Below are 21,013 nucleotides of genomic sequence, written 5' to 3' on the forward strand. Positions count from 1 at the left end.
TTTCCTTCAACACAACGATCAGGGGAGAGCGCGAACGCAGTCCCCCACTACCACAAATTATGCAGTCGAGATTCCCACATTTGGGGAATTCGCAGCGGTCAGCACAGCCGCAGTGCAATGGCTGAGCCTCGCCCTGGGTGAACCACCTTCTTGATCGTGGTATCTCCCCTGCCAGGTAAGTATGAGTTGGAAGCGTCAGAGACAGGGGACTCACTCCCAGACACGGCCCCCTGGCTGACGGTGCCCAGCATGCATAATCCCCGAGTTGGGGGCCTTTAGCATTAGCTCACCTTCACCTGCTACCAAAGTTGCTGAAAAGTTCAAAACACTGCTGCAATTTGACCAGGGTGTGCGGCACACACGCTCTGTCCCTTTGTTTCCTTCTCCCAGCATTAATTGCTCTAGCAAAAAAGAGATTAAAAAAAGACACAACACAACTCGGAATAGCTACTCGGCAAGCCGTTTCTGTCTCTGAGAAAGCAAACACCGTCCAGCAACCGCGCACAAGCCTAAAACCTAAGCATGCCAGCGAGGGAAGAATGTCCAGAGCACATTTCTTCCACAAAGACAGAACAATCTCGGAGAGGAGGACACGCAATTCATTCTGTCCCCTCCAAAGGGCCGCACCCACTTCTTGCTGCCATCGCGACCGCGGCTTCACAGCGTACATCAGACATCTCTGCACAGCAAGGCTGCCACTTTCTGGACTAACCGCAAAAGTAACCCGAGGCCTCTAAATGAACACGCCCACAAACACGCTGACTCACCAGTCGGGAAAACGCGCAGCACAGGCACAGCCGAGGAGGACTCCTTTTTTTTCTCTTTCCTTCAACACAACGATCAGGGGAGAGCGCGAACGCAGTCCCCCACTACCACAAATTATGCAGTCGAGATTCCCACATTTGGGGAATTCGCAGCGGTCAGCACAGCCGCAGTGCAATGGCTGAGCCTCGCCCTGGGTGAACCACCTTCTTGATCGTGGTATCTCCCCTGCCAGGTAAGTATGAGTTGGAAGCGTCAGAGACAGGGGACTCACTCCCAGACACGGCCCCCTGGCTGACGGTGCCCAGCACGCATAATCCCCGAGTTGGGGGCCTTTAGCATTAGCTCACCTTCACCTGCTACCAAAGTTGCTGAAAAGTTCAAAACACTGCTGCAATTTGACCAGGGTGTGCGGCACACACGCTCTGTCCCTTTGTTTCCTTCTCCCAGCATTAATTGCTCTAGCAAAAAAGAGATTAAAAAAAGACACAACACAACTCGGAATAGCTACTCGGCAAGCCGTTTCTGTCTCTGAGAAAGCAAACACCGTCCAGCAACCGCGCACAAGCCTAAAACCTAAGCATGCCAGCGAGGGAAGAATGTCCAGAGCACATTTCTTCCACAAAGACAGAACAATCTCGGAGAGGAGGACACGCAATTCATTCTGTCCCCTCCAAAGGGCCGCACCCACTTCTTGCTGCCATCGCGACCGCGGCTTCACAGCGTACATCAGACATCTCTGCACAGCAAGGCTGCCACTTTCTGGACTAACCGCAAAAGTAACCCGAGGCCTCTAAATGAACACGCCCACAAACACGCTGACTCACCAGTCGGGAAAACGCGCAGCACAGGCACAGCCGAGGAGGACTGCTTTTTTTTCTCTTTCCTTCAACACAACGATCAGGGGAGAGCGCGAACGCAGTCCCCCACTACCACAAATTATGCAGTCGAGATTCCCACATTTGGGGAATTCGCAGCGGTCAGCACAGCCGCAGTGCAATGGCTGAGCCTCGCCCTGGGTGAACCACCTTCTTGATCATGGTATCTCCCCTGCCAGGTAAGTATGAGTTGGAAGCGTCAGAGACAGGGGACTCACTCCCAGACACGGCCCCCTGGCTGACGGTGCCCAGCACGCATAATCCCCGAGTTGGGGGCCTTTAGCATTAGCTCACCTTCACCTGCTACCAAAGTTGCTGAAAAGTTCAAAACACTGCTGCAATTTGACCAGGGTGTGCGGCACACACGCTCTGTCCCTTTGTTTCCTTCTCCCAGCATTAATTGCTCTAGCAAAAAAGAGATTAAAAAAAGACACAACACAACTCGGAATAGCTACTCGGCAAGCCGTTTCTGTCTCTGAGAAAGCAAACACCGTCCAGCAACCGCGCACAAGCCTAAAACCTAAGCATGCCAGCGAGGGAAGAATGTCCAGAGCACATTTCTTCCACAAAGACAGAACAATCTCGGAGAGGAGGACACGCAATTCATTCTGTCCCCTCCAAAGGGCCGCACCCACTTCTTGCTGCCATCGCGACCGCGGCTTCACAGCGTACATCAGACATCTCTGCACAGCAAGGCTGCCACTTTCTGGACTAACCGCAAAAGTAACCCGAGGCCTCTAAATGAACACGCCCACAAACACGCTGACTCACCAGTCGGGAAAACGCGCAGCACAGGCACAGCCGAGGAGGACTCCTTTTTTTTCTCTTTCCTTCAACACAACGATCAGGGGAGAGCGCGAACGCAGTCCCCCACTACCACAAATTATGCAGTCGAGATTCCCACATTTGGGGAATTCGCAGCGGTCAGCACAGCCGCAGTGCAATGGCTGAGCCTCGCCCTGGGTGAACCACCTTCTTGATCATGGTATCTCCCCTGCCAGGTAAGTATGAGTTGGAAGCGTCAGAGACAGGGGACTCACTCCCAGACACGGCCCCCTGGCTGACGGTGCCCAGCACGCATAATCCCCGAGTTGGGGGCCTTTAGCATTAGCTCACCTTCACCTGCTACCAAAGTTGCTGAAAAGTTCAAAACACTGCTGCAATTTGACCAGGGTGTGCAGCACACACGCTCTGTCCCTTTGTTTCCTTCTCCCAGCATTAATTGCTCTAGCAAAAAAGAGATTAAAAAAAGACACAACACAACTCGGAATAGCTACTCGGCAAGCCGTTTCTGTCTCTGAGAAAGCAAACACCGTCCAGCAACCGCGCACAAGCCTAAAACCTAAGCATGCCAGCGAGGGAAGAATGTCCAGAGCACATTTCTTCCACAAAGACAGAACAATCTCGGAGAGGAGGACACGCAATTCATTCTGTCCCCTCCAAAGGGCCGCACCCACTTCTTGCTGCCATCGCGACCGCGGCTTCACAGCGTACATCAGACATCTCTGCACAGCAAGGCTGCCACTTTCTGGACTAACCGCAAAAGTAACCCGAGGCCTCTAAATGAACACGCCCACAAACACGCTGACTCACCAGTCGGGAAAACGCGCAGCACAGGCACAGCCGAGGAGGACTCCTTTTTTTTCTCTTTCCTTCAACACAACGATCAGGGGAGAGCGCGAACGCAGTCCCCCACTACCACAAATTATGCAGTCGAGATTCCCACATTTGGGGAATTCGCAGCGGTCAGCACAGCCGCAGTGCAATGGCTGAGCCTCGCCCTGGGTGAACCACCTTCTTGATCATGGTATCTCCCCTGCCAGGTAAGTATGAGTTGGAAGCGTCAGAGACAGGGGACTCACTCCCAGACACGGCCCCCTGGCTGACGGTGCCCAGCACGCATAATCCCCGAGTTGGGGGCCTTTAGCATTAGCTCACCTTCACCTGCTACCAAAGTTGCTGAAAAGTTCAAAACACTGCTGCAATTTGACCAGGGTGTGCGGCACACACGCTCTGTCCCTTTGTTTCCTTCTCCCAGCATTAATTGCTCTAGCAAAAAAGAGATTAAAAAAAGACACAACACAACTCGGAATAGCTACTCGGCAAGCCGTTTCTGTCTCTGAGAAAGCAAACACCGTCCAGCAACCGCGCACAAGCCTAAAACCTAAGCATGCCAGCGAGGGAAGAATGTCCAGAGCACATTTCTTCCACAAAGACAGAACAATCTCGGAGAGGAGGACACGCAATTCATTCTGTCCCCTCCAAAGGGCCGCACCCACTTCTTGCTGCCATCGCGACCGCGGCTTCACAGCGTACATCAGACATCTCTGCACAGCAAGGCTGCCACTTTCTGGACTAACCGCAAAAGTAACCCGAGGCCTCTAAATGAACACGCCCACAAACACGCTGACTCACCAGTCGGGAAAACGCGCAGCACAGGCACAGCCGAGGAGGACTCCTTTTTTTTCTCTTTCCTTCAACACAACGATCAGGGGAGAGCGCGAACGCAGTCCCCCACTACCACAAATTATGCAGTCGAGATTCCCACATTTGGGGAATTCGCAGCGGTCAGCACAGCCGCAGTGCAATGGCTGAGCCTCGCCCTGGGTGAACCACCTTCTTGATCATGGTATCTCCCCTGCCAGGTAAGTATGAGTTGGAAGCGTCAGAGACAGGGGACTCACTCCCAGACACGGCCCCCTGGCTGACGGTGCCCAGCACGCATAATCCCCGAGTTGGGGGCCTTTAGCATTAGCTCACCTTCACCTGCTACCAAAGTTGCTGAAAAGTTCAAAACACTGCTGCAATTTGACCAGGGTGTGCGGCACACACGCTCTGTCCCTTTGTTTCCTTCTCCCAGCATTAATTGCTCTAGCAAAAAAGAGATTAAAAAAAGACACAACACAACTCGGAATAGCTACTCGGCAAGCCGTTTCTGTCTCTGAGAAAGCAAACACCGTCCAGCAACCGCACACAAGCCTAAAACCTAAGCATGCCAGCGAGGGAAGAATGTCCAGAGCACATTTCTTCCACAAAGACAGAACAATCTCGGAGAGGAGGACACGCAATTCATTCTGTCCCCTCCAAAGGGCCGCACCCACTTCTTGCTGCCATCGCGACCGCGGCTTCACAGCGTACATCAGACATCTCTGCACAGCAAGGCTGCCACTTTCTGGACTAACCGCAAAAGTAACCCGAGGCCTCTAAATGAACACGCCCACAAACACGCTGACTCACCAGTCGGGAAAACGCGCAGCACAGGCACAGCCGAGGAGGACTCCTTTTTTTTCTCTTTCCTTCAACACAACGATCAGGGGAGAGCGCGAACGCAGTCCCCCACTACCAAAAATTATGCAGTCGAGATTCCCACATTTGGGGAATTCGCAGCGGTCAGCACAGCCGCAGTGCAATGGCTGAGCCTCGCCCTGGGTGAACCACCTTCTTGATCGTGGTATCTCCCCTGCCAGGTAAGTATGAGTTGGAAGCGTCAGAGACAGGGGACTCACTCCCAGACACGGCCCCCTGGCTGACGGTGCCCAGCACGCATAATCCCCGAGTTGGGGGCCTTTAGCATTAGCTCACCTTCACCTGCTACCAAAGTTGCTGAAAAGTTCAAAACACTGCTGCAATTTGACCAGGGTGTGCGGCACACACGCTCTGTCCCTTTGTTTCCTTCTCCCAGCATTAATTGCTCTAGCAAAAAAGAGATTAAAAAAAGACACAACACAACTCGGAATAGCTACTCGGCAAGCCGTTTCTGTCTCTGAGAAAGCAAACACCGTCCAGCAACCGCGCACAAGCCTAAAACCTAAGCATGCCAGCGAGGGAAGAATGTCCAGAGCACATTTCTTCCACAAAGACAGAACAATCTCGGAGAGGAGGACACGCAATTCATTCTGTCCCCTCCAAAGGGCCGCACCCACTTCTTGCTGCCATCGCGACCGCGGCTTCACAGCGTACATCAGACATCTCTGCACAGCAAGGCTGCCACTTTCTGGACTAACCGCAAAAGTAACCCGAGGCCTCTAAATGAACACGCCCACAAACACGCTGACTCACCAGTCGGGAAAACGCGCAGCACAGGCACAGCCGAGGAGGACTCCTTTTTTTTCTCTTTCCTTCAACACAACGATCAGGGGAGAGCGCGAACGCAGTCCCCCACTACCAAAAATTATGCAGTCGAGATTCCCACATTTGGGGAATTCGCAGCGGTCAGCACAGCCGCAGTGCAATGGCTGAGCCTCGCCCTGGGTGAACCACCTTCTTGATCGTGGTATCTCCCCTGCCAGGTAAGTATGAGTTGGAAGCGTCAGAGACAGGGGACTCACTCCCAGACACGGCCCCCTGGCTGACGGTGCCCAGCACGCATAATCCCCGAGTTGGGGGCCTTTAGCATTAGCTCACCTTCACCTGCTACCAAAGTTGCTGAAAAGTTCAAAACACTGCTGCAATTTGACCAGGGTGTGCGGCACACACGCTCTGTCCCTTTGTTTCCTTCTCCCAGCATTAATTGCTCTAGCAAAAAAGAGATTAAAAAAAGACACAACACAACTCGGAATAGCTACTCGGCAAGCCGTTTCTGTCTCTGAGAAAGCAAACACCGTCCAGCAACCGCGCACAAGCCTAAAACCTAAGCATGCCAGCGAGGGAAGAATGTCCAGAGCACATTTCTTCCACAAAGACAGAACAATCTCGGAGAGGAGGACACGCAATTCATTCTGTCCCCTCCAAAGGGCCGCACCCACTTCTTGCTGCCATCGCGACCGCGGCTTCACAGCGTACATCAGACATCTCTGCACAGCAAGGCTGCCACTTTCTGGACTAACTGCAAAAGTAACCCGAGGCCTCTAAATGAACACGCCCACAAACACGCTGACTCACCAGTCGGGAAAACGCGCAGCACAGGCACAGCCGAGGAGGACTCCTTTTTTTTCTCTTTCCTTCAACACAACGATCAGAGGAGAGCGCGAACGCAGTCCCCCACTACCACAAATTATGCAGTCGAGATTCCCACATTTGGGGAATTCGCAGCGGTCAGCACAGCCGCAGTGCAATGGCTGAGCCTCGCCCTGGGTGAACCACCTTCTTGATCATGGTATCTCCCCTGCCAGGTAAGTATGAGTTGGAAGCGTCAGAGACAGGGGACTCACTCCCAGACACGGCCCCCTGGCTGACGGTGCCCAGCACGCATAATCCCCGAGTTGGGGGCCTTTAGCATTAGCTCACCTTCACCTGCTACCAAAGTTGCTGAAAAGTTCAAAACACTGCTGCAATTTGACCAGGGTGTGCGGCACACACGCTCTGTCCCTTTGTTTCCTTCTCCCAGCATTAATTGCTCTAGCAAAAAAGAGATTAAAAAAAGACACAACACAACTCGGAATAGCTACTCGGCAAGCCGTTTCTGTCTCTGAGAAAGCAAACACCGTCCAGCAACCGCGCACAAGCCTAAAACCTAAGCATGCCAGCGAGGGAAGAATGTCCAGAGCACATTTCTTCCACAAAGACAGAACAATCTCGGAGAGGAGGACACGCAATTCATTCTGTCCCCTCCAAAGGGCCGCACCCACTTCTTGCTGCCATCGCGACCGCGGCTTCACAGCGTACATCAGACATCTCTGCACAGCAAGGCTGCCACTTTCTGGACTAACCGCAAAAGTAACCCGAGGCCTCTAAATGAACACGCCCACAAACACGCTGACTCACCAGTCGGGAAAACGCGCAGCACAGGCACAGCCGAGGAGGACTCCTTTTTTTTCTCTTTCCTTCAACACAACGATCAGGGGAGAGCGCGAACGCAGTCCCCCACTACCACAAATTATGCAGTCGAGATTCCCACATTTGGGGAATTCGCAGCGGTCAGCACAGCCGCAGTGCAATGGCTGAGCCTCGCCCTGGGTGAACCACCTTCTTGATCATGGTATCTCCCCTGCCAGGTAAGTATGAGTTGGAAGCGTCAGAGACAGGGGACTCACTCCCAGACACGGCCCCCTGGCTGACGGTGCCCAGCACGCATAATCCCCGAGTTGGGGGCCTTTAGCATTAGCTCACCTTCACCTGCTACCAAAGTTGCTGAAAAGTTCAAAACACTGCTGCAATTTGACCAAGGTGTGCGGCACACACGCTCTGTCCCTTTGTTTCCTTCTCCCAGCATTAATTGCTCTAGCAAAAAAGAGATTAAAAAAAGACACAACACAACTCGGAATAGCTACTCGGCAAGCCGTTTCTGTCTCTGAGAAAGCAAACACCGTCCAGCAACCGCGCACAAGCCTAAAACCTAAGCATGCCAGCGAGGGAAGAATGTCCAGAGCACATTTCTTCCACAAAGACAGAACAATCTCGGAGAGGAGGACACGCAATTCATTCTGTCCCCTCCAAAGGGCCGCACCCACTTCTTGCTGCCATCGCGACCGCGGCTTCACAGCGTACATCAGACATCTCTGCACAGCAAGGCTGCCACTTTCTGGACTAACCGCAAAAGTAACCCGAGGCCTCTAAATGAACACGCCCACAAACACGCTGACTCACCAGTCGGGAAAACGCGCAGCACAGGCACAGCCGAGGAGGACTCCTTTTTTTTCTCTTTCCTTCAACACAACGATCAGGGGAGAGCGCGAACGCAGTCCCCCACTACCACAAATTATGCAGTCGAGATTCCCACATTTGGGGAATTCGCAGCGGTCAGCACAGCCGCAGTGCAATGGCTGAGCCTCGCCCTGGGTGAACCACCTTCTTGATCATGGTATCTCCCCTGCCAGGTAAGTATGAGTTGGAAGCGTCAGAGACAGGGGACTCACTCCCAGACACGGCCCCCTGGCTGACGGTGCCCAGCACGCATAATCCCCGAGTTGGGGGCCTTTAGCATTAGCTCACCTTCACCTGCTACCAAAGTTGCTGAAAAGTTCAAAACACTGCTGCAATTTGACCAGGGTGTGCGGCACACACGCTCTGTCCCTTTGTTTCCTTCTCCCAGCATTAATTGCTCTAGCAAAAAAGAGATTAAAAAAAGACACAACACAACTCGGAATAGCTACTCGGCAAGCCGTTTCTGTCTCTGAGAAAGCAAACACCGTCCAGCAACCGCGCACAAGCCTAAAACCTAAGCATGCCAGCGAGGGAAGAATGTCCAGAGCACATTTCTTCCACAAAGACAGAACAATCTCGGAGAGGAGGACACGCAATTCATTCTGTCCCCTCCAAAGGGCCGCACCCACTTCTTGCTGCCATCGCGACCGCGGCTTCACAGCGTACATCAGACATCTCTGCACAGCAAGGCTGCCACTTTCTGGACTAACCGCAAAAGTAACCCGAGGCCTCTAAATGAACACGCCCACAAACACGCTGACTCACCAGTCGGGAAAACGTGCAGCACAGGCACAGCCGAGGAGGACTCCTTTTTTTTCTCTTTCCTTCAACACAACGATCAGGGGAGAGCGCGAACGCAGTCCCCCACTACCACAAATTATGCAGTCGAGATTCCCACATTTGGGGAATTCGCAGCGGTCAGCACAGCCGCAGTGCAATGGCTGAGCCTCGCCCTGGGTGAACCACCTTCTTGATCGTGGTATCTCCCCTGCCAGGTAAGTATGAGTTGGAAGCGTCAGAGACAGGGGACTCACTCCCAGACACGGCCCCCTGGCTGACGGTGCCCAGCACGCATAATCCCCGAGTTGGGGGCCTTTAGCATTAGCTCACCTTCACCTGCTACCAAAGTTGCTGAAAAGTTCAAAACACTGCTGCAATTTGACCAGGGTGTGCGGCACACACGCTCTGTCCCTTTGTTTCCTTCTCCCAGCATTAATTGCTCTAGCAAAAAAGAGATTAAAAAAAGACACAACACAACTCGGAATAGCTACTCGGCAAGCCGTTTCTGTCTCTGAGAAAGCAAACACCGTCCAGCAACCGCGCACAAGCCTAAAACCTAAGCATGCCAGCGAGGGAAGAATGTCCAGAGCACATTTCTTCCACAAAGACAGAACAATCTCGGAGAGGAGGACACGCAATTCATTCTGTCCCCTCCAAAGGGCCGCACCCACTTCTTGCTGCCATCGCGACCGCGGCTTCACAGCGTACATCAGACATCTCTGCACAGCAAGGCTGCCACTTTCTGGACTAACCGCAAAAGTAACCCGAGGCCTCTAAATGAACACGCCCACAAACACGCTGACTCACCAGTCGGGAAAACGCGCAGCACAGGCACAGCCGAGGAGGACTCCTTTTTTTTCTCTTTCCTTCAACACAACGATCAGGGGAGAGCGCGAACGCAGTCCCCCACTACCACAAATTATGCAGTCGAGATTCCCACATTTGGGGAATTCGCAGCGGTCAGCACAGCCGCAGTGCAATGGCTGAGCCTCGCCCTGGGTGAACCACCTTCTTGATCGTGGTATCTCCCCTGCCAGGTAAGTATGAGTTGGAAGCGTCAGAGACAGGGGACTCACTCCCAGACACGGCCCCCTGGCTGACGGTGCCCAGCACGCATAATCCCCGAGTTGGGGGCCTTTAGCATTAGCTCACCTTCACCTGCTACCAAAGTTGCTGAAAAGTTCAAAACACTGCTGCAATTTGACCAGGGTGTGCGGCACACACGCTCTGTCCCTTTGTTTCCTTCTCCCAGCATTAATTGCTCTAGCAAAAAAGAGATTAAAAAAAGACACAACACAACTCGGAATAGCTACTCGGCAAGCCGTTTCTGTCTCTGAGAAAGCAAACACCGTCCAGCAACCGCGCACAAGCCTAAAACCTAAGCATGCCAGCGAGGGAAGAATGTCCAGAGCACATTTCTTCCACAAAGACAGAACAATCTCGGAGAGGAGGACACGCAATTCATTCTGTCCCCTCCAAAGGGCCGCACCCACTTCTTGCTGCCATCGCGACCGCGGCTTCACAGCGTACATCAGACATCTCTGCACAGCAAGGCTGCCACTTTCTGGACTAACCGCAAAAGTAACCCGAGGCCTCTAAATGAACACGCCCACAAACACGCTGACTCACCAGTCGGGAAAACGCGCAGCACAGGCACAGCCGAGGAGGACTCCTTTTTTTTCTCTTTCCTTCAACACAACGATCAGGGGAGAGCGCGAACGCAGTCCCCCACTACCACAAATTATGCAGTCGAGATTCCCACATTTGGGGAATTCGCAGCGGTCAGCACAGCCGCAGTGCAATGGCTGAGCCTCGCCCTGGGTGAACCACCTTCTTGATCATGGTATCTCCCCTGCCAGGTAAGTATGAGTTGGAAGCGTCAGAGACAGGGGACTCACTCCCAGACACGGCCCCCTGGCTGACGGTGCCCAGCACGCATAATCCCCGAGTTGGGGGCCTTTAGCATTAGCTCACCTTCACCTGCTACCAAAGTTGCTGAAAAGTTCAAAACACTGCTGCAATTTGACCAGGGTGTGCGGCACACACGCTCTGTCCCTTTGTTTCCTTCTCCCAGCATTAATTGCTCTAGCAAAAAAGAGATTAAAAAAAGACACAACACAACTCGGAATAGCTACTCGGCAAGCCGTTTCTGTCTCTGAGAAAGCAAACACCGTCCAGCAACCGCGCACAAGCCTAAAACCTAAGCATGCCAGCGAGGGAAGAATGTCCAGAGCACATTTCTTCCACAAAGACAGAACAATCTCGGAGAGGAGGACACGCAATTCATTCTGTCCCCTCCAAAGGGCCGCACCCACTTCTTGCTGCCATCGCGACCGCGGCTTCACAGCGTACATCAGACATCTCTGCACAGCAAGGCTGCCACTTTCTGGACTAACCGCAAAAGTAACCCGAGGCCTCTAAATGAACACGCCCACAAACACGCTGACTCACCAGTCGGGAAAACGCGCAGCACAGGCACAGCCGAGGAGGACTCCTTTTTTTTCTCTTTCCTTCAACACAACGATCAGGGGAGAGCGCGAACGCAGTCCCCCACTACCACAAATTATGCAGTCGAGATTCCCACATTTGGGGAATTCGCAGCGGTCAGCACAGCCGCAGTGCAATGGCTGAGCCTCGCCCTGGGTGAACCACCTTCTTGATCATGGTATCTCCCCTGCCAGGTAAGTATGAGTTGGAAGCGTCAGAGACAGGGGACTCACTCCCAGACACGGCCCCCTGGCTGACGGTGCCCAGCACGCATAATCCCCGAGTTGGGGGCCTTTAGCATTAGCTCACCTTCACCTGCTACCAAAGTTGCTGAAAAGTTCAAAACACTGCTGCAATTTGACCAGGGTGTGCGGCACACACGCTCTGTCCCTTTGTTTCCTTCTCCCAGCATTAATTGCTCTAGCAAAAAAGAGATTAAAAAAAGACACAACACAACTCGGAATAGCTACTCGGCAAGCCGTTTCTGTCTCTGAGAAAGCAAACACCGTCCAGCAACCGCGCACAAGCCTAAAACCTAAGCATGCCAGCGAGGGAAGAATGTCCAGAGCACATTTCTTCCACAAAGACAGAACAATCTCGGAGAGGAGGACACGCAATTCATTCTGTCCCCTCCAAAGGGCCGCACCCACTTCTTGCTGCCATCGCGACCGCGGCTTCACAGCGTACATCAGACATCTCTGCACAGCAAGGCTGCCACTTTCTGGACTAACCGCAAAAGTAACCCGAGGCCTCTAAATGAACACGCCCACAAACACGCTGACTCACCAGTCGGGAAAACGCGCAGCACAGGCACAGCCGAGGAGGACTCCTTTTTTTTCTCTTTCCTTCAACACAACGATCAGGGGAGAGCGCGAACGCAGTCCCCCACTACCACAAATTATGCAGTCGAGATTCCCACATTTGGGGAATTCGCAGCGGTCAGCACAGCCGCAGTGCAATGGCTGAGCCTCGCCCTGGGTGAACCACCTTCTTGATCGTGGTATCTCCCCTGCCAGGTAAGTATGAGTTGGAAGCGTCAGAGACAGGGGACTCACTCCCAGACACGGCCCCCTGGCTGACGGTGCCCAGCACGCATAATCCCCGAGTTGGGGGCCTTTAGCATTAGCTCACCTTCACCTGCTACCAAAGTTGCTGAAAAGTTCAAAACACTGCTGCAATTTGACCAGGGTGTGCGGCACACACGCTCTGTCCCTTTGTTTCCTTCTCCCAGCATTAATTGCTCTAGCAAAAAAGAGATTAAAAAAAGACACAACACAACTCGGAATAGCTACTCGGCAAGCCGTTTCTGTCTCTGAGAAAGCAAACACCGTCCAGCAACCGCGCACAAGCCTAAAACCTAAGCATGCCAGCGAGGGAAGAATGTCCAGAGCACATTTCTTCCACAAAGACAGAACAATCTCGGAGAGGAGGACACGCAATTCATTCTGTCCCCTCCAAAGGGCCGCACCCACTTCTTGCTGCCATCGCGACCGCGGCTTCACAGCGTACATCAGACATCTCTGCACAGCAAGGCTGCCACTTTCTGGACTAACTGCAAAAGTAACCCGAGGCCTCTAAATGAACACGCCCACAAACACGCTGACTCACCAGTCGGGAAAACGCGCAGCACAGGCACAGCCGAGGAGGACTCCTTTTTTTTCTCTTTCCTTCAACACAACGATCAGGGGAGAGCGCGAACGCAGTCCCCCACTACCACAAATTATGCAGTCGAGATTCCCACATTTGGGGAATTCGCAGCGGTCAGCACAGCCGCAGTGCAATGGCTGAGCCTCGCCCTGGGTGAACCACCTTCTTGATCATGGTATCTCCCCTGCCAGGTAAGTATGAGTTGGAAGCGTCAGAGACAGGGGACTCACTCCCAGACACGGCCCCCTGGCTGACGGTGCCCAGCACGCATAATCCCCGAGTTGGGGGCCTTTAGCATTAGCTCACCTTCACCTGCTACCAAAGTTGCTGAAAAGTTCAAAACACTGCTGCAATTTGACCAGGGTGTGCGGCACACACGCTCTGTCCCTTTGTTTCCTTCTCCCAGCATTAATTGCTCTAGCAAAAAAGAGATTAAAAAAAGACACAACACAACTCGGAATAGCTACTCGGCAAGCCGTTTCTGTCTCTGAGAAAGCAAACACCGTCCAGCAACCGCGCACAAGCCTAAAACCTAAGCATGCCAGCGAGGGAAGAATGTCCAGAGCACATTTCTTCCACAAAGACAGAACAATCTCGGAGAGGAGGACACGCAATTCATTCTGTCCCCTCCAAAGGGCCGCACCCACTTCTTGCTGCCATCGCGACCGCGGCTTCACAGCGTACATCAGACATCTCTGCACAGCAAGGCTGCCACTTTCTGGACTAACCGCAAAAGTAACCCGAGGCCTCTAAATGAACACGCCCACAAACACGCTGACTCACCAGTCGGGAAAACGCGCAGCACAGGCACAGCCGAGGAGGACTCCTTTTTTTTCTCTTTCCTTCAACACAACGATCAGGGGAGAGCGCGAACGCAGTCCCCCACTACCACAAATTATGCAGTCGAGATTCCCACATTTGGGGAATTCGCAGCGGTCAGCACAGCCGCAGTGCAATGGCTGAGCCTCGCCCTGGGTGAACCACCTTCTTGATCGTGGTATCTCCCCTGCCAGGTAAGTATGAGTTGGAAGCGTCAGAGACAGGGGACTCACTCCCAGACACGGCCCCCTGGCTGACGGTGCCCAGCACGCATAATCCCCGAGTTGGGGGCCTTTAGCATTAGCTCACCTTCACCTGCTACCAAAGTTGCTGAAAAGTTCAAAACACTGCTGCAATTTGACCAGGGTGTGCGGCACACACGCTCTGTCCCTTTGTTTCCTTCTCCCAGCATTAATTGCTCTAGCAAAAAAGAGATTAAAAAAAGACACAACACAACTCGGAATAGCTACTCGGCAAGCCGTTTCTGTCTCTGAGAAAGCAAACACCGTCCAGCAACCGCGCACAAGCCTAAAACCTAAGCATGCCAGCGAGGGAAGAATGTCCAGAGCACATTTCTTCCACAAAGACAGAACAATCTCGGAGAGGAGGACACGCAATTCATTCTGTCCCCTCCAAAGGGCCGCACCCACTTCTTGCTGCCATCGCGACCGCGGCTTCACAGCGTACATCAGACATCTCTGCACAGCAAGGCTGCCACTTTCTGGACTAACCGCAAAAGTAACCCGAGGCCTCTAAATGAACACGCCCACAAACACGCTGACTCACCAGTCGGGAAAACGCGCAGCACAGGCACAGCCGAGGAGGACTCCTTTTTTTTCTCTTTCCTTCAACACAACGATCAGGGGAGAGCGCGAACGCAGTCCCCCACTACCACAAATTATGCAGTCGAGATTCCCACATTTGGGGAATTCGCAGCGGTCAGCACAGCCGCAGTGCAATGGCTGAGCCTCGCCCTGGGTGAACCACCTTCTTGATCATGGTATCTCCCCTGCCAGGTAAGTATGAGTTGGAAGCGTCAGAGACAGGGGACTCACTCCCAGACACGGCCCCCTGGCTGACGGTGCCCAGCACGCATAATCCCCGAGTTGGGGGCCTTTAGCATTAGCTCACCTTCACCTGCTACCAAAGTTGCTGAAAAGTTCAAAACACTGCTGCAATTTGACCAGGGTGTGCGGCACACACGCTCTGTCCCTTTGTTTCCTTCTCCCAGCATTAATTGCTCTAGCAAAAAAGAGATTAAAAAAAGACACAACACAACTCGGAATAGCTACTCGGCAAGCCGTTTCTGTCTCTGAGAAAGCAAACACCGTCCAGCAACCGCGCACAAGCCTAAAACCTAAGCATGCCAGCGAGGGAAGAATGTCCAGAGCACATTTCTTCCACAAAGACAGAACAATCTCGGAGAGGAGGACACGCAATTCATTCTGTCCCCTCCAAAGGGCCGCACCCACTTCTTGCTGCCATCGCGACCGCGGCTTCACAGCGTACATCAGACATCTCTGCACAGCAAGGCTGCCACTTTCTGGACTAACCGCAAAAGTAACCCGAGGCCTCTAAATGAACACGCCCACAAACACGCTGACTCACCAGTCGGGAAAACGCGCAGCACAGGCACAGCCGAGGAGGACTCCTTTTTTTTCTCTTTCCTTCAACACAACGATCAGGGGAGAGCGCGAACGCAGTCCCCCACTACCACAAATTATGCAGTCGAGATTCCCACATTTGGGGAATTCGCAGCGGTCAGCACAGCCGCAGTGCAATGGCTGAGCCTCGCCCTGGGTGAACCACCTTCTTGATCATGGTATCTCCCCTGCCAGGTAAGTATGAGTTGGAAGCGTCAGAGACAGGGGACTCACTCCCAGACACGGCCCCCTGGCTGACGGTGCCCAGCACGCATAATCCCCGAGTTGGGGGCCTTTAGCATTAGCTCACCTTCACCTGCTACCAAAGTTGCTGAAAAGTTCAAAACACTGCTGCAATTTGACCAGGGTGTGCGGCACACACGCTCTGTCCCTTTGTTTCCTTCTCCCAGCATTAATTGCTCTAGCAAAAAAGAGATTAAAAAAAGACACAACACAACTCGGAATAGCTACTCGGCAAGCCGTTTCTGTCTCTGAGAAAGCAAACACCGTCCAGCAACCGCGCACAAGCCTAAAACCTAAGCATGCCAGCGAGGGAAGAATGTCCAGAGCACATTTCTTCCACAAAGACAGAACAATCTCGGAGAGGAGGACACGCAATTCATTCTGTCCCCTCCAAAGGGCCGCACCCACTTCTTGCTGCCATCGCGACCGCGGCTTCACAGCGTACATCAGACATCTCTGCACAGCAAGGCTGCCACTTTCTGGACTAACCGCAAAAGTAACCCGAGGCCTCTAAATGAACACGCCCACAAACACGCTGACTCACCAGTCGGGAAAACGCGCAGCACAGGTACAGCCGAGGAGGACTCCTTTTTTTTCTCTTTCCTTCAACACAACGATCAGGGGAGAGCGCGAACGCAGTCCCCCACTACCACAAATTATGCAGTCGAGGTTCCCACATTTGGGGAATTCGCAGCGGTCAGCACAGCCGCAGTGCAATGGCTGAGCCTCGCCCTGGGTGAACCACCTTCTTGATCGTGGTATCTCCCCTGCCAGGTAAGTATGAGTTGGAAGCGTCAGAGACAGGGGACTCACTCCCAGACACGGCCCCCTGGCTGACGGTGCCCAGCACGCATAATCCCCGAGTTGGGGGCCTTTAGCATTAGCTCACCTTCACCTGCTACCAAAGTTGCTGAAAAGTTCAAAACACTGCTGCAATTTGACCAGGGTGTGCGGCACACACGCTCTGTCCCTTTGTTTCCTTCTCCCAGCATTAATTGCTCTAGCAAAAAAGAGATTAAAAAAAGACACAACACAACTCGGAATAGCTACTCGGCAAGCCGTTTCTGTCTCTGAGAAAGCAAACACCGTCCAGCAACCGCGCACAAGCCTAAAACCTAAGCATGCCAGCGAGGGAAGAATGTCCAGAGCACATTTCTTCCACAAAGACAGAACAATCTCGGAGAGGAGGACACGCAATTCATTCTGTCCCCTCCAAAGGGCCGCACCCACTTCTTGCTGCCATCGCGACCGCGGCTTCACAGCGTACATCAGACATCTCTGCACAGCAAGGCTGCCACTTTCTGGACTAACTGCAAAAGTAACCCGAGGCCTCTAAATGAACACGCCCACAAACACGCTGACTCACCAGTCGGGAAAACGCGCAGCACAGGCACAGCCGAGGAGGACTCCTTTTTTTTCTCTTTCCTTCAACACAACGATCAGGGGAGAGCGCGAACGCAGTCCCCCACTACCACAAATTATGCAGTCGAGATTCCCACATTTGGGGAATTCGCAGTGGTCAGCACAGCCGCAGTGCAATGGCTGAGCCTCGCCCTGGGTGAACCACCTTCTTGATCATGGTATCTCCCCTGCCAGGTAAGTATGAGTTGGAAGCGTCAGAGACAGGGGACTCACTCCCAGACACGGCCCCCTGGCTGACGGTGCCCAGCACGCATAATCCCCGAGTTGGGGGCCTTTAGCATTAGCTCACCTTCACCTGCTACCAAAGTTGCTGAAAAGTTCAAAACACTGCTGCAATTTGACCAGGGTGTGCGGCACACACGCTCTGTCCCTTTGTTTCCTTCTCCCAGCATTAATTGCTCTAGCAAAAAAGAGATTAAAAAAAGACACAACACAACTCGGAATAGCTACTCGGCAAGCCGTTTCTGTCTCTGAGAAAGCAAACACCGTCCAGCAACCGCGCACAAGCCTAAAACCTAAGCATGCCAGCGAGGGAAGAATGTCCAGAGCACATTTCTTCCACAAAGACAGAACAATCTCGGAGAGGAGGACACGCAATTCATTCTGTCCCCTCCAAAGGGCCGCACCCACTTCTTGCTGCCATCGCGACCGCGGCTTCACAGCGTACATCAGACATCTCTGCACAGCAAGGCTGCCACTTTCTGGACTAACCGCAAAAGTAACCCGAGGCCTCTAAATGAACACGCCCACAAACACGCTGACTCACCAGTCGGGAAAACGCGCAGCACAGGCACAGCCGAGGAGGACTCCTTTTTTTTCTCTTTCCTTCAACACAACGATCAGGGGAGAGCGCGAACGCAGTCCCCCACTACCACAAATTATGCAGTCGAGATTCCCACATTTGGGGAATTCGCAGCGGTCAGCACAGCCGCAGTGCAATGGCTGAGCCTCGCCCTGGGTGAACCACCTTCTTGATCATGGTATCTCCCCTGCCAGGTAAGTATGAGTTGGAAGCGTCAGAGACAGGGGACTCACTCCCAGACACGGCCCCCTGGCTGACGGTGCCCAGCACGCATAATCCCCGAGTTGGGGGCCTTTAGCATTAGCTCACCTTCACCTGCTACCAAAGTTGCTGAAAAGTTCAAAACACTGCTGCAATTTGACCAGGGTGTGCGGCACACACGCTCTGTCCCTTTGTTTCCTTCTCCCAGCATTAATTGCTCTAGCAAAAAAGAGATTAAAAAAAGACACAACACAACTCGGAATAGCTACTCGGCAAGCCGTTTCTGTCTCTGAGAAAGCAAACACCGTCCAGCAACCGCGCACAAGCCTAAAACCTAAGCATGCCAGCGAGGGAAGAATGTCCAGAGCACATTTCTTCCACAAAGACAGAACAATCTCGGAGAGGAGGACACGCAATTCATTCTGTCCCCTCCAAAGGGCCGCACCCACTTCTTGCTGCCATCGCGACCGCGGCTTCACAGCGTACATCAGACATCTCTGCACAGCAAGGCTGCCACTTTCTGGACTAACCGCAAAAGTAACCCGAGGCCTCTAAATGAACACGCCCACAAACACGCTGACTCACCAGTCGGGAAAACGCGCAGCACAGGCACAGCCGAGGAGGACTCCTTTTTTTTCTCTTTCCTTCAACACAACGATCAGGGGAGAGCGCGAACGCAGTCCCCCACTACCACAAATTATGCAGTCGAGATTCCCACATTTGGGGAATTCGCAGCGGTCAGCACAGCCGCAGTGCAATGGCTGAGCCTCGCCCTGGGTGAACCACCTTCTTGATCATGGTATCTCCCCTGCCAGGTAAGTATGAGTTGGAAGCGTCAGAGACAGGGGACTCACTCCCAGACACGGCCCCCTGGCTGACGGTGCCCAGCACGCATAATCCCCGAGTTGGGGGCCTTTAGCATTAGCTCACCTTCACCTGCTACCAAAGTTGCTGAAAAGTTCAAAACACTGCTGCAATTTGACCAGGGTGTGCGGCACACACGCTCTGTCCCTTTGTTTCCTTCTCCCAGCATTAATTGCTCTAGCAAAAAAGAGATTAAAAAAAGACACAACACAACTCGGAATAGCTACTCGGCAAGCCGTTTCTGTCTCTGAGAAAGCAAACACCGTCCAGCAACCGCGCACAAGCCTAAAACCTAAGCATGCCAGCGAGGGAAGAATGTCCAGAGCACATTTCTTCCACAAAGACAGAACAATCTCGGAGAGGAGGACACGCAATTCATTCTGTCCCCTCCAAAGGGCCGCACCCACTTCTTGCTGCCATCGCGACCGCGGCTTCACAGCGTACATCAGACATCTCTGCACAGCAAGGCTGCCACTTTCTGGACTAACCGCAAAAGTAACCCGAGGCCTCTAAATGAACACGCCCACAAACACGCTGACTCACCAGTCGGGAAAACGCGCAGCACAGGCACAGCCGAGGAGGACTCCTTTTTTTTCTCTTTCCTTCAACACAACGATCAGGGGAGAGCGCGAACGCAGTCCCCCACTACCACAAATTATGCAGTCGAGATTCCCACATTTGGGGAATTCGCAGCGGTCAGCACAGCCGCAGTGCAATGGCTGAGCCTCGCCCTGGGTGAACCACCTTCTTGATCATGGTATCTCCCCTGCCAGGTAAGTATGAGTTGGAAGCGTCAGAGACAGGGGACTCACTCCCAGACACGGCCCCCTGGCTGACGGTGCCCAGCACGCATAATCCCCGAGTTGGGGGCCTTTAGCATTAGCTCACCTTCACCTGCTACCAAAGTTGCTGAAAAGTTCAAAACACTGCTGCAATTTGACCAGGGTGTGCGGCACACACGCTCTGTCCCTTTGTTTCCTTCTCCCAGCATTAATTGCTCTAGCAAAAAAGAGATTAAAAAAAGACACAACACAACTCGGAATAGCTACTCGGCAAGCCGTTTCTGTCTCTGAGAAAGCAAACACCGTCCAGCAACCGCGCACAAGCCTAAAACCTAAGCATGCCAGCGAGGGAAGAATGTCCAGAGCACATTTCTTCCACAAAGACAGAACAATCTCGGAGAGGAGGACACGCAATTCATTCTGTCCCCTCCAAAGGGCCGCACCCACTTCTTGCTGCCATCGCGACCGCGGCTTCACAGCGTACATCAGACATCTCTGCACAGCAAGGCTGCCACTTTCTGGACTAACCGCAAAAGTAACCCGAGGCCTCTAAATGAACACGCCCACAAACACGCTGACTCACCAGTCGGGAAAACGCGCAGCACAGGTACAGCCGAGGAGGACTCCTTTTTTTTCTCTTTCCTTCAACACAACGATCAGGGGAGAGCGCGAACGCAGTCCCCCACTACCACAAATTATGCAGTCGAGGTTCCCACATTTGGGGAATTCGCAGCGGTCAGCACAGCCGCAGTGCAATGGCTGAGCCTCGCCCTGGGTGAACCACCTTCTTGATCGTGGTATCTCCCCTGCCAGGTAAGTATGAGTTGGAAGCGTCAGAGACAGGGGACTCACTCCCAGACACGGCCCCCTGGCTGACGGTGCCCAGCACGCATAATCCCCGAGTTGGGGGCCTTTAGCATTAGCTCACCTTCACCTGCTACCAAAGTTGCTGAAAAGTTCAAAACACTGCTGCAATTTGACCAGGGTGTGCGGCACACACGCTCTGTCCCTTTGTTTCCTTCTCCCAGCATTAATTGCTCTAGCAAAAAAGAGATTAAAAAAAGACACAACACAACTCGGAATAGCTACTCGGCAAGCCGT

General features: G+C 53.1%; 26 non-coding genes across 26 annotated transcripts; all 26 read right to left on the reverse strand.

Annotated features, from left to right (window-relative positions):
• Positions 1 to 19: 19 nt before the first annotated feature.
• Positions 20 to 183, reverse strand: LOC138601372 (U1 spliceosomal RNA). The gene has a single exon (XR_011308883.1). It is a non-coding gene; the product is annotated as a U1 spliceosomal RNA (small nuclear RNA).
• A 658-nt stretch (positions 184 to 841) lies between these two features.
• On the reverse strand, positions 842 to 1,005 carry LOC138601383 (U1 spliceosomal RNA). The gene has a single exon (XR_011308894.1). It is a non-coding gene; the product is annotated as a U1 spliceosomal RNA (small nuclear RNA).
• A 658-nt stretch (positions 1,006 to 1,663) lies between these two features.
• Positions 1,664 to 1,827, reverse strand: LOC138601319 (U1 spliceosomal RNA). The gene has a single exon (XR_011308833.1). It is a non-coding gene; the product is annotated as a U1 spliceosomal RNA (small nuclear RNA).
• Positions 1,828 to 2,485: 658 nt separating this feature from the next.
• On the reverse strand, positions 2,486 to 2,649 carry LOC138601320 (U1 spliceosomal RNA). The gene has a single exon (XR_011308834.1). It is a non-coding gene; the product is annotated as a U1 spliceosomal RNA (small nuclear RNA).
• Positions 2,650 to 3,307: 658 nt separating this feature from the next.
• LOC138601321 (U1 spliceosomal RNA) lies at positions 3,308 to 3,471 on the reverse strand. Its single transcript, XR_011308835.1, has one exon. It is a non-coding gene; the product is annotated as a U1 spliceosomal RNA (small nuclear RNA).
• Positions 3,472 to 4,129: 658 nt separating this feature from the next.
• Positions 4,130 to 4,293, reverse strand: LOC138601322 (U1 spliceosomal RNA). The gene has a single exon (XR_011308836.1). It is a non-coding gene; the product is annotated as a U1 spliceosomal RNA (small nuclear RNA).
• Positions 4,294 to 4,951: 658 nt separating this feature from the next.
• On the reverse strand, positions 4,952 to 5,115 carry LOC138601305 (U1 spliceosomal RNA). The gene has a single exon (XR_011308820.1). It is a non-coding gene; the product is annotated as a U1 spliceosomal RNA (small nuclear RNA).
• Positions 5,116 to 5,773: 658 nt separating this feature from the next.
• LOC138601306 (U1 spliceosomal RNA) lies at positions 5,774 to 5,937 on the reverse strand. The gene has a single exon (XR_011308821.1). It is a non-coding gene; the product is annotated as a U1 spliceosomal RNA (small nuclear RNA).
• A 658-nt stretch (positions 5,938 to 6,595) lies between these two features.
• Positions 6,596 to 6,759, reverse strand: LOC138601606 (U1 spliceosomal RNA). The gene has a single exon (XR_011309103.1). It is a non-coding gene; the product is annotated as a U1 spliceosomal RNA (small nuclear RNA).
• A 658-nt stretch (positions 6,760 to 7,417) lies between these two features.
• Positions 7,418 to 7,581, reverse strand: LOC138601323 (U1 spliceosomal RNA). Its single transcript, XR_011308837.1, has one exon. It is a non-coding gene; the product is annotated as a U1 spliceosomal RNA (small nuclear RNA).
• A 658-nt stretch (positions 7,582 to 8,239) lies between these two features.
• LOC138601324 (U1 spliceosomal RNA) lies at positions 8,240 to 8,403 on the reverse strand. Its single transcript, XR_011308838.1, has one exon. It is a non-coding gene; the product is annotated as a U1 spliceosomal RNA (small nuclear RNA).
• A 658-nt stretch (positions 8,404 to 9,061) lies between these two features.
• On the reverse strand, positions 9,062 to 9,225 carry LOC138601396 (U1 spliceosomal RNA). The gene has a single exon (XR_011308906.1). It is a non-coding gene; the product is annotated as a U1 spliceosomal RNA (small nuclear RNA).
• A 658-nt stretch (positions 9,226 to 9,883) lies between these two features.
• On the reverse strand, positions 9,884 to 10,047 carry LOC138601407 (U1 spliceosomal RNA). The gene has a single exon (XR_011308917.1). It is a non-coding gene; the product is annotated as a U1 spliceosomal RNA (small nuclear RNA).
• Positions 10,048 to 10,705: 658 nt separating this feature from the next.
• Positions 10,706 to 10,869, reverse strand: LOC138601327 (U1 spliceosomal RNA). Its single transcript, XR_011308840.1, has one exon. It is a non-coding gene; the product is annotated as a U1 spliceosomal RNA (small nuclear RNA).
• Positions 10,870 to 11,527: 658 nt separating this feature from the next.
• LOC138601328 (U1 spliceosomal RNA) lies at positions 11,528 to 11,691 on the reverse strand. Its single transcript, XR_011308841.1, has one exon. It is a non-coding gene; the product is annotated as a U1 spliceosomal RNA (small nuclear RNA).
• Positions 11,692 to 12,349: 658 nt separating this feature from the next.
• On the reverse strand, positions 12,350 to 12,513 carry LOC138601419 (U1 spliceosomal RNA). Its single transcript, XR_011308928.1, has one exon. It is a non-coding gene; the product is annotated as a U1 spliceosomal RNA (small nuclear RNA).
• Positions 12,514 to 13,171: 658 nt separating this feature from the next.
• LOC138601329 (U1 spliceosomal RNA) lies at positions 13,172 to 13,335 on the reverse strand. The gene has a single exon (XR_011308842.1). It is a non-coding gene; the product is annotated as a U1 spliceosomal RNA (small nuclear RNA).
• Positions 13,336 to 13,993: 658 nt separating this feature from the next.
• On the reverse strand, positions 13,994 to 14,157 carry LOC138601431 (U1 spliceosomal RNA). The gene has a single exon (XR_011308939.1). It is a non-coding gene; the product is annotated as a U1 spliceosomal RNA (small nuclear RNA).
• Positions 14,158 to 14,815: 658 nt separating this feature from the next.
• LOC138601330 (U1 spliceosomal RNA) lies at positions 14,816 to 14,979 on the reverse strand. Its single transcript, XR_011308843.1, has one exon. It is a non-coding gene; the product is annotated as a U1 spliceosomal RNA (small nuclear RNA).
• A 658-nt stretch (positions 14,980 to 15,637) lies between these two features.
• On the reverse strand, positions 15,638 to 15,801 carry LOC138601331 (U1 spliceosomal RNA). The gene has a single exon (XR_011308844.1). It is a non-coding gene; the product is annotated as a U1 spliceosomal RNA (small nuclear RNA).
• Positions 15,802 to 16,459: 658 nt separating this feature from the next.
• Positions 16,460 to 16,623, reverse strand: LOC138601587 (U1 spliceosomal RNA). Its single transcript, XR_011309085.1, has one exon. It is a non-coding gene; the product is annotated as a U1 spliceosomal RNA (small nuclear RNA).
• Positions 16,624 to 17,281: 658 nt separating this feature from the next.
• LOC138601508 (U1 spliceosomal RNA) lies at positions 17,282 to 17,445 on the reverse strand. Its single transcript, XR_011309011.1, has one exon. It is a non-coding gene; the product is annotated as a U1 spliceosomal RNA (small nuclear RNA).
• A 658-nt stretch (positions 17,446 to 18,103) lies between these two features.
• LOC138601332 (U1 spliceosomal RNA) lies at positions 18,104 to 18,267 on the reverse strand. Its single transcript, XR_011308845.1, has one exon. It is a non-coding gene; the product is annotated as a U1 spliceosomal RNA (small nuclear RNA).
• A 658-nt stretch (positions 18,268 to 18,925) lies between these two features.
• Positions 18,926 to 19,089, reverse strand: LOC138601333 (U1 spliceosomal RNA). Its single transcript, XR_011308846.1, has one exon. It is a non-coding gene; the product is annotated as a U1 spliceosomal RNA (small nuclear RNA).
• A 658-nt stretch (positions 19,090 to 19,747) lies between these two features.
• On the reverse strand, positions 19,748 to 19,911 carry LOC138601334 (U1 spliceosomal RNA). Its single transcript, XR_011308847.1, has one exon. It is a non-coding gene; the product is annotated as a U1 spliceosomal RNA (small nuclear RNA).
• A 658-nt stretch (positions 19,912 to 20,569) lies between these two features.
• LOC138601588 (U1 spliceosomal RNA) lies at positions 20,570 to 20,733 on the reverse strand. The gene has a single exon (XR_011309086.1). It is a non-coding gene; the product is annotated as a U1 spliceosomal RNA (small nuclear RNA).
• Positions 20,734 to 21,013: the final 280 nt, after the last annotated feature.

This window comes from Semicossyphus pulcher, unplaced genomic scaffold (assembly GCF_022749685.1).
Source record: "Semicossyphus pulcher isolate SPU_LCO1_2020_fin unplaced genomic scaffold, fSemPul1.0.p SCAF_21, whole genome shotgun sequence".
NCBI classification, from domain to species: Eukaryota; Metazoa; Chordata; class Actinopteri; order Labriformes; family Labridae; genus Semicossyphus; species Semicossyphus pulcher.